Raw genomic sequence first — 10,705 nt, 5'->3', positions numbered from 1 at the left:
TAGCTATCCTGGTTCCTTTAGTCTTATTTTGCCCGTTTTCATTCTAGTGAAATCACATTAAGCCCTTTATCCTTTCGCGCACATAGTGGAGTAACCGGTTAGTGACTATGATCCGCTTTTAGCTAGAAGTTCTGGTACATAAGTCGGATAACTTCATTATTCAGTCCATTGCAAATTGCGGGGGATCGAACCGTAGTCCGCCCTACCAAGTTCAGTACCAGATTCCTACTGAACCAATTCATAATGGATCTTTCGTATTGTGCTTTTGCATGATCTGCAACCTTTAGATTAAATGATCTGGTAAGGATCACCTAGTTTAATTTTCTTAGGTTACTTTGGGGATCATTCACTTATATTCATCGGCTCTCCACGTAGTTTGCTATTAAGATGGTGCTGACTTCTGTATAAACTACTTGGGGTTGCCATAGAACTAAAAGTTCAAGGAGTTCGGTATAATAGGTACTTATCCTGATCTAACATATTGAGGTTCTCAGAGCGTTGTTATGGTAATGATTTTGTTTTGATTTCACTCAAATTTTATAAAGTAGGCGACCTTTATACTTATTGGGTGTGTTAAAATTTTTGTTATGGCTCAAGAAAGTTGAGGGAAATAGATAATAGAAACTTTTTCACCTTAAGGACTTAACTTAAAAAAATATTTTGTTTTTATAAGGAAATAACAATGAAAAGGGAGAGTACAAACTTGAAACAAAGATGAGAATGGAAAGAATAATTTCCCCCCCATACTTGAACTAAACATTGTCCTCGATGTTTGAAGGGAAAGAAATACAAAATGGAAAGGAAAAAGAAAAATACAACTAAGGCTGCCTTCCACCTCTGGTTCTTGGTCCTGGTGATCTTTGACGTATGTCTAAGCTGTCGAATCTGCTAAACAACTCAGTAAACCGCTGGTCGGTTATGGCATTCCGAGCATCCTGTTGCTGTTGCATTTGACGCATCATCTGCATCATATCTGCATTCTGTGCCTGCATTCCATCGATAGCATCCATAATGTCATCGTTGGTCGCAGGCCTTCGTCGTCGACGACGTTGGGAGGATGGGCCGGCTGCATTACTGGAAGGGTTGAGCGGGACTGACGGTTGTGTTGGCGGATGATCACCTTGTTCCATTTCTTCAAACTCATCTGTTTGCTGGTTTGTTTGTGAAGGTTCGGTGGTTTCAGGAGCGCTAAGATCGTAGAGGTGGCGGTTCGGGTTTGTGACATCGGTTAGGGTGGTATTGGGTAGCACAACACTTGGGACTGCTTGGTTGTTCACCATCAGATAATAGCCTCCGCCTACTCTGTTTTTAATCAGGCGGCTGGAGCGACAATAGCTGATATCCATAGACAGGGGTGGTAGGGATTCTAAAGTTTGGAGTTTATCCCCTAGGTTCAGGCCAAGTGCTATGGAGGTTATTAATCCACCAATTATGAATGGTTGCCGGCCTCTAGCACATAAGGTGCGGATATGATGAAGGAGAAAAGAGGCGGCGTTTACCGTAGTATCCGTTTCGAAAACGCACTGGAGGAAAAAGAGTTCTTTTGAGTTGACCTTACTGTTGTTTGGTCTTCCAAAGAGTGTGTTTTGCAGGATACGGAGAAAATAGCGGATGGTGGGGTTATGGATGTGGGAGAGAAGGAGTTCTTCCCAGTTGTAGGTATTTATACCGGAAATTTTCTTAAAAAGGTCGAAAACTAGAACTGTGTTCCAGTTTGAGGTTGGGGGAATTCTGGCATGGAGCAGACCTTCTGTGGGAAATTGTAGCATGGCACTCAATTGGCGTTGGGTTAGAGAGTACTCGGTGTTAAACATACGGAAGGTTGCTGTACCGGTTAGAAATTCACCTTCACCGGCGGGAGTGGTGTAGTCGTAAGAACTTAGGAATTCTAAGGTTAGGGAAGGATAGGTGGGTTGGTTATGGGTGCAAAGGAAGGTTAAATCGGCTCTACGGAGCATCCACTCGATACCTTGGAGTAAGCCCAATTGTTGTAAACAAGTTAAATCGGGGTACCTGGTGGGAGCGACGCCTCGCTGTTGGAAGCGCTCGAATTGCTCTTGCTGATAGTTGTCATCTCCGGATCGGAAGATGATATTTCCGAAATTTTGATTTCCCGCCATTGTGATGAATTTTTGAATGAGTGATTTGGAAAAGAAAAGAAGTGTATATTTGATATGAGAGAATTGTTTGTGGTGAAAGAAGGAAGTTTGGAGGGTATTTATAGGTAAAATGTGGGAGGTGAAAAGAAAGAGTGGTTGAAAAGTAATTAATTGTGGTAAATGAAAAATGAATGGGGAATGTAAAAAGGTAAGGGGTGTAACGTTCGTCTCCAACGGCTCCCTAACGTTCACATATCTGAGAGGCGTTACGCTCGTCACAAAGCTGTGACGCTCGTAACAAGTACTAAGTGTGCCGTCCGTCATGGGTGGTGTGACGCTCGTCACACTTCCTTTTTGGAAAGGCTTAGTAGCGCTTCACAGAATCACTTGGTAGCGTAATTTAATATTTTATTCTGCTTATGAACGTTTTAGTCTGTAGCTTAATTTAGTATGCATGCTTACTTGCTTTGTATAATAATAATAATAAGTAATAACAGTAGAGCATAATAGGCATTGCAAAATAGATTAACTAAACAGCTTCAATAAAAAGGATCATAATGTATTACAGGAAGGGAAAATAATAAAATGAAATAGAAATAAACATGAATTCAAATAACATTAATGAAAAATTCTAGCCTAAAACTAAATAACTTAGAAAGAAAAATAACTAAATTCCATCTATCTTCGGATCTCTGGCCGGAGGAGTAAAAGAGTTAACATGATGCCGTAACATACGTAACTGACTTGCCGTGCTGCTCATGTGTTCTAGGACTGCAAGTCTCAAGCTGTGGAAATCTTCCCTGAGGGCGTTTTGTTCTGACATCAAAGCTTCAATGACGGTTTTAATATCTGTTCCTGGCATATGATGTCGGAGATCAGGCATGGCTGATTCTTCGGTCAGGACGGGCTGAGGAGGAGGATCAATATCATGGTAGCCGGATGGAGTCTGAGGGTCAGATTCAGCAAGAGAGATATGGTCAACATAGTGCTCATAGTCATCACAAATCTCATAATCCTGGATGGATTCAGTGGATCCAGCAGGAGTTGGGGTTTCATTCAGGTTATAGAGCCAGTTCCTTTGGTTATGAACACTAGTCCTAGGATCGGGCAGGGTGAATAGGCAGAGAACCTGGTTATCAATAACAAGCTCAAACTCATCAGACCCTATGTTTGCTATAAACATAGTGTTGAAGAGGAAAGGTATACTCATAGTGGTAATGCCACAAAAAGGGTTCAGGTCAAGCATAGGCTGACGTAGTCCAATAGCATTACCTATCATAGTTATCAGGCCGCCTATTCTAATGGGTGCTCTCTCATCCTGGATAAGGTGGTCCAAATTAGCTAACATAAAAGTAGCACCGTTTACTGGACGGTTCTGGGAAGCACAAAATATGATGAAGAGTTCATCACGTGAAACTGAAGTACTATTTGGCTTCTTCCCAAATAAAGTGTGGGTCAGGATCTTATGGAAATAGCGAAAAGCCGGGTTATGTATGTTTCCAGAGAGAAACTCATGTTCTTCGGGCTCATCATTTCCAGTCAGCTTACCCCAAAAGTGTTCAAGCTCTCTATATTCAAGAAGTTCTTCCTGGCTTATAGTGAATGTATCAAAGGAGGTAGGAAAACCCAAAAGGTTGGTGAAGTCTCTAGTATTAAATTGGTACTCCATATTGAACATTCTGAACTGGATAAAACCTCTGGTAATTCCTTTTCCATGGCTAGGTAGATAGATTAATGAACTAAGGAATTCTAATGGGAGCCTCCGGTAGGTGGTGAAAGGTCTCAGAATAGGGGAGGTCTCCCATCCTATCTGATTCAGCAAAAACAGGACACTCTGTCTCAGTCCAAGGGCAGTCATAGCCCAATCATCAGCATATAAACTAGGTAGCATCTCTCTAGTGGCTAGTTCTTCAAACCTTCGTTTCTGAGCCATTCCTCTGAACTTGATACCCATACGGTCAAAATGTCCCATCTGGTTAGTGTTAACTAGAGAAAAGAAAACATGAGTTTAAGTCAGGATTTGGCCAAATGCCGAAAGAAGAATAGAATTATTATTAATATATATAGATATATTTTTTTTCTTTTTGAATAAATCAATAATGAATACTAAATAGAAATTAAAAGAATAATTAAGAGAGAAATAGAGAAATGATAATAATAATAAAATAATAAAATAACAGATTAATTTGTGGGTTGTCTCCCACTAAGCGCTTTGTTTAAATGTCGCAAGCTCGACAAAGAAACTGTTAAATATTGTCTATGAGTCCTGGGGGCGTTTCGTCTAAGTGTAGAATTTGCGAATCCTCGTTGGTTTCCGCATAGTGATAATGTTTCAGACGTTGCCCGTTTACGGTGAACGGTTCTGTAGATTGTCCTTTAATTTCTACCGCTCCACTGGGAAAGATTTTAGTGATATGGAAAGGTCCTGACCATCTGGATCGTAGTTTTCCCGGGAATAATTTTAGTCTGGAGTTAAATAAGAGTACTGCGTCGCCTTGCTTGAAGATTTTCCTTGATATACGCTTATCATGCCATTGTTTTGTTCTTTCCTTATAGATTTTGGCATTTTCATAGGCGTCTCTTCTGAGTTCCTCTAATTCGTTTATGTCAAGGATTCTCTTTTCACCGGCGGCTTTATAATTCAAATTTAAATTTCTAATAGCCCAATAGGCTTTATGTTCCAATTCTACCGGGAGGTGACAGGATTTTCCATAAATGAGCTTAAATGGGGTCGTCCCTATGGGAGTTTTATAAGCAGTTCGGTATGCCCATAAAGCTTCTGGTAATTTCAATGACCAATCTTTCCTTGAAGTGGCGACCGTTTTTTCTAGTATTTGCTTGATTTCTCTGTTAGATACTTCCACTTGTCCACTGGTTTGAGGGTGGTAAGGTGTTGCTATCCTATGTCTCACTCCATATTTAAGTAGTAGTTTTTCGAGTACCTTGGATATAAAGTGTGATCCACCATCACTGACTACTATCCTTGGGATGCCAAATCTCGGAAATATTATATTTTTAAAGAGTCTAGTTACTACTCGGGTGTCATTAGTTGGAGAAGCTATAGCTTCGATCCACTTTGATACGTAGTCAACCGCCACGAGTATGTATTTGTTACCGAAAGAGGACGGAAACGGTCCCATGAAGTCTATTCCCCACACGTCAAAAATCTCTACTTCCAAAATACCTTTTTGTGGCATCTCGTCACGTCTAGATATGTTTCCCGTGCGTTGACATCTGTCACACTCCTTAATAGCCGCATGTACGTCCTTCCATATAGTTGGCCAATAGAAGCCTGCTTGTAGGATTTTAGAGCAGGTCTTGGATGTACTTGTGTGTCCACCATAAGGCGCGGAGTGACAGTGTTGGATTATATTTTCTACCTCTTCTTCGGGTACACATCGACGGAAAATGCCATCGGGACCTCTTTTGAAAAGTAAGGGATCATCCCAGTAATAGTGTTTTATGTCGTGGAAGAATCTTTTCTTCTGCTGGTAAGATAAAGTAGGTGGAACTATTCCGGCAGCTAAATAATTAACTAGATCAGCGTACCATGGTATGACAGATATAGCTAAGGTGGTTTCTACTTGCATGTCGGAGTTGTTCTCTTCCAAAGTAGCTATGAGTTTGTCATACGAGAAATCATCATTAATGGATGTTCTTTCTGGTTCAAGGTTCTCAAGTCTAGAGAGGTGATCTGCTACTACGTTCTCAGTTCCTTTCTTGTCCTTGATTTCTAAGTCGAATTCTTGTAGTAACAAGATCCATCTTAGGAGTCTAGGTTTAGCATCCTTTTTTGTTAGAAGGTACCTGATAGCAGCGTGATCAGTGTAAACTATTATTTTGGCTCCTACCAAGTAAGAACGAAATTTATCTAGCGCAAATACTACTGCTAGGAGTTCTTTCTCGGTTGTGGCATAATTCATCTGTGCTTCATCCAGGGTTCTGCTAGCGTAATATATAACATGGAGCTTTTTATCCTTTCTTTGTCCTAAAACAGCACCTACAGCATAATCACTGGCATCGCACATTATTTCGAATGGTTCATTCCAGTCTGGTGTCTGCATAATGGGTGCGGAGATCAATGCTTGTTTAAGAGTTTGAAATGCTTTTAAACAGTTATCGTCGAATATGAATTCAGCATCTTTCATTAATAGTCCGGTTAAGGGTTTAGTTATCTTAGAGAAGTCTTTGATGAATCGTCGGTAGAAACCGGCGTGTCCTAAAAAGCTTCGTACTTCTCTCACGGTTCTTGGGGGTTGAAGATTTTCGATTACCTCTATTTTGGCTTTGTCTACTTCAATTCCTCTGTTCGAGATGATGTGTCCTAAAACAATTCCTTCTTGTACCATAAAGTGGCACTTTTCCCAATTAAGTACTAAGTTTACTTTTACACATCGTTCAAGAACTCTTTCCAGGTTTTCAAGGCATTCTTCGAAACTTTGTCCGTATACAGAAAAGTCATCCATGAATACTTCCATGATGTTTTCGAGAAAGTCGGCGAAAATTGCCATCATGCATCTTTGAAAAGTTGCAGGGGCATTACACAGACCAAACGGCATTCGTCTATACGCGAAGGTACCAAAAGGGCATGTGAATGTTGTCTTTTCTTGGTCATCAGGGTGAATTGGTATTTGAAAGAAGCCTGAATAACCGTCTAAATAACAGAAATGTGAATGTTTAGCTAATCGTTCTAACATTTGGTCAATGAATGGTAAAGGGAAATGATCTTTTCGGGTTGCTTTGTTTAGTTTCCTATAATCAATGCACATTCTCCATCCCGATTCGATTCGTTTAGTTATAGTTTCTCCTTTTTCGTTTTCAATAACGGTTATGCCTCCTTTCTTTGGTACAACGTGTACAGGACTGACCCATTTGCTATCAGATATAGGATATATAATACCTGCTTCTAATAACTTGGTTATTTCTTTCTTTACTACCTCACTTAGGATCGGATTTAGTCTTCTCTGGTGTTCCCTAGAGGTTTTACCGTCTTCTTCTAACATGATGCGATGCATACAAATAGAAGGGCCTATTCCTTTAAGATCGGTTATGTGGTATCCTAGTGCGGTTGGATATTTTCTTAAGATATGTAGGAGTTTTTCTGTTTCGAGTCTTCCTAGATCTGCATTGACTATCACGGGTCGTTCAAGTTCTAAGTCTAGGAATTCATATCTCAGATTTTTGGGAAGTGTTTTCAAATCAGGGGTTGGTTTGTTAAGGCACTGCGTAGGATCTGGTGTTATTGCTAAGCATTGTTTAGATTTGTCTTCTAAAAGATGGTCTGATGATTTGTCTTCTCCTGACTCTGCTTCTTTTATGCATTCATCGATGATATCCATGAAGTAACATGTATCTTCTATTGCAGGTGCTTTCAAGAATTTGGAAAGAATGAATTCAATTTTCTCTTCACCTACTTCGAAGGTGAGTCGTCCTCGTTTTACGTCTATGATTGCACCGGCAGTTGCTAAGAATGGTCTTCCTAGTATAATAGGTGTAGTATCATCTTCTCTAATGTCCATAATTGTGAAGTCAGTGGGAATGTAAAACTGACCTATGCGTACGGGAACGTTTTCAAGGATTCCTACAGGATATTTGATGGAACGATCCGCTAGTTGTACAGACATCTTGGTCGGTCTTAATTCTCCCATTTCCAGTCTCTTACATATGGATAGAGGCATAACGCTAATTCCGGCTCCTAAATCGCATAAGGCTTTGTCGATGACAAATTTTCCTATGTGACAGGGTATAGAGAAGCTACCTGGATCCTTGAGTTTAGGAGGCATGTTTTGGATTATAGCGCTACATTCGGCAGGGAGTGTAACGGTTTCGCTATCCTCAAGTTTCCTTTTATTAGAAAGAATTTCTTTTAAGAATTTAGCATATGAGGGCATCTGCGTAATAGCTTCGGTAAATGGGATTGTAACGTTTAATTGCTTAAGGAGATCGACAAATTTTCTAAATTGGCCTACATCTTTGGTTTTAACAAGCCTTTGAGGGTAAGGTATAGGTGGTTTGTAAGGTGGTGGAGGTACATAAGGTTCCTTCTTTTCTAGGGTATCCTTATTACTCTCTTCCTTTTCCTTAGGTTCACTTTCCTCAGTAGATTTCTTAGGGTTTTCTTTTTCTATCCTTGGATCAGACGGTCCTTCCACTTCCGTTCCACTTCTTAATATAATTGCATGAGCTTGGCTTCTCGGATTAGGTTGGGGCTGTCCAGGGAATGTACCGGTTGGTGCAGCAGTAGGTGCATGTTGTTGAGCTACTTGAGATATTTGGGTTTCTAACATTTTGTTATGCGTAGCCAAGGCATCTACTTTGCTTGCTAGTTGTTTAAGTTGTTCGCCAGTGTGTATGTTCTGGTTTAAGAAATCTTTATTGGTTTGTTGTTGGGAAGCTATAAAGTTTTCCATCATGATTTCCAAGTTGGATTTTCTAGGGGTATTATTGTTAGGATTTGGTTTCTGATATCCCGGAGATACAGATGGGGTTTGATTCGGAGACTGTCCAGGTGCGTATAAAGCATTATTACTCTTATATGAAAAGTTTGGATGGTTTTTCCAATTTGGGTTATAGGTATTCGAATAGGGGCTTCCTTGAGCATAGTTTACTTGCTCTGTTTGGATTCCAGTCAAGAGTTGACATTCCGCAGGAGTGTGGCCTTGGATTCCACAGACCTCGCAATTCTGAGTTATAGCAACCACGGCGGTTGGTGGTGATACGTTTAAACTTTCAATTTTCTGGACCAAAGCATCCACTTTTGCATTAACGTGATCAAGGTTACTTATCTCGTACATGCCAGTTTTCGGTTGAGGTTTTTCCACTGTTGTTCGTTCGGTTCCCCACTGATAGTGGTTTTGGGCCATGCTCTCGATAAGCTGGTAAGCATCAGCATAAGGTTTGTTCATTAGTGCACCACCTGCAGCGGCGTCTATTGTTAACCTTGTATTGTATAAGAGACCATTATAAAATGTGTGAATTACTAACCAGTCTTCCAAACCATGGTGTGGGCAAAGTCTCATCATGTCTTTGTATCTTTCCCATGCTTCGAAAAGAGACTCGTTGTCTTTCTGTTTAAATCCGTTTATCTGGGCTCTTAACATATCTGTTTTGCTTGGCGGAAAATATCGGGCAAGAAAAACTTTCTTCAACTCGTTCCATGTGGTGACTGAGTTGGAAGGTAGAGATTGAAGCCATCTTCTAGCGCTATCTCTTAATGAGAAAGGAAAAAGACGAAGTCGAATTGCCTCTGAAGTGACACCATTAGCTTTAACAGTATCAGCATATTGAACAAATATGGATAAATGAAGGTTTGGATCTTCGGTAAGATTTCCAGAGAATTGGTTCTGTTGCACAGCCTGCAACAGTGAAGGTTTAAGTTCAAAGTTGTTTGCTTCGATTGCGGGAGGAGCAATACTTGAATGCGGTTCATCTTGCGATGGAGCGGCGTAATCTCTAAGAGCACGAGCTGGTTCTGCCATCTCGGTTAAAGAAGGAAAAATGTTTTTGATATCAGGAAGGTTTATAGGAGGGAGATCGTTTTCAGCACGATATTCCCGAATTCGTCGTAAGACTCGGAGATATAGTTCGATATCGTTGATTCGTAAATAGAGCGGTTCGCCTTGAGAGCGAGTGCGTGGCATACAAATCAACGAAAGAAAGAATAGAAGGAAAAAGAAACCTTAGTCTCTACAGCGTAACGGAAGAGTTACGATATCGATTGAATAGAAGTCCCCGGCAACGGCGCCAAAAACTTGATCGCTCGACTGTGTGAGTCGAGAATGGGATACAAACTGCAAGTGCACAGTTCTATCGCGTAGTTTTAAAAGATATCGATCCCACAGGGACTTATGAATCGATGTACCGTTATCTAAGGTTACTATGTAAATCTAAGGTGAAAATGTTTGATTGTTTGGGGAAAGGAGCTAAGAGCTAAACTAAGATCTAGATTAAATATTAATAAAACGGATATCGGTATGTAGTTCGTCAAAACTAGGGAATCAATTCCTTGTCGGTCTCTCGGTTTTAAAATAAATCGTTTCGACTAACTTTATTGGTTAAAGGTTTTATCTCAAACTCTCGCTCTGTTGAAGAAACCATGATCTTATGTTAATGTTGCTGTCACTTATAATTAAGTCAAAAATCATATTTTGAAAACAATAAAGTTGCAGAAACTCTTTTTAAGAAAATACTGACCGTTTTAAACACCCTTATCTCAAACTTTCGCTCTGTTGACTTAGGTTATACAATTAAATCTAAATGCTTAACTCTCGTCCTCACATTCAATCTTTAAAAATACTTTTTGGAAAAAGGTCAGAATTTAATTAATTCTAAAACTTGCTCTCGCCCTGAGATAGATTTAATGACTAACTTACACTGTCCAGTTAAAACCTCAAACTCTCGCTCTGTTGGTTTCAACTTCTTTATGTCTTTTACTTTTGTAAAAAATCTTGTTATTAAACCTGTAAGTTAAGACCATAAAAAGATTGATTCTAATTTTAAGTTTGAATAGACCGACTTAGTTTTGATCCCTCTTTCTGCTTACTTTACATACCGATACCTAGGCAAATTAGCCAGACATGCTAAATAAATAAGAATCTATATCATGC

General features: G+C 39.9%; 1 pseudogene; it reads left to right on the top strand.

Moving 5' to 3' along the window:
- Positions 1-9,092: 9,092 nt before the first annotated feature.
- LOC127109080 (uncharacterized) lies at positions 9,093-9,192 on the top strand (annotated as a pseudogene).
- The last annotated feature ends 1,513 nt before the right edge of the window (positions 9,193-10,705 follow it).

The sequence above is a fragment of the Lathyrus oleraceus genome, chromosome 7 (assembly GCF_024323335.1).
Source record: "Lathyrus oleraceus cultivar Zhongwan6 chromosome 7, CAAS_Psat_ZW6_1.0, whole genome shotgun sequence".
In the NCBI taxonomy this organism is placed as follows: Eukaryota; Viridiplantae; Streptophyta; class Magnoliopsida; order Fabales; family Fabaceae; genus Lathyrus; species Lathyrus oleraceus.
The sequence above is the reverse complement of the archived record's forward strand: the minus strand, read 5'-3'. Positions and strand labels throughout refer to the sequence as shown.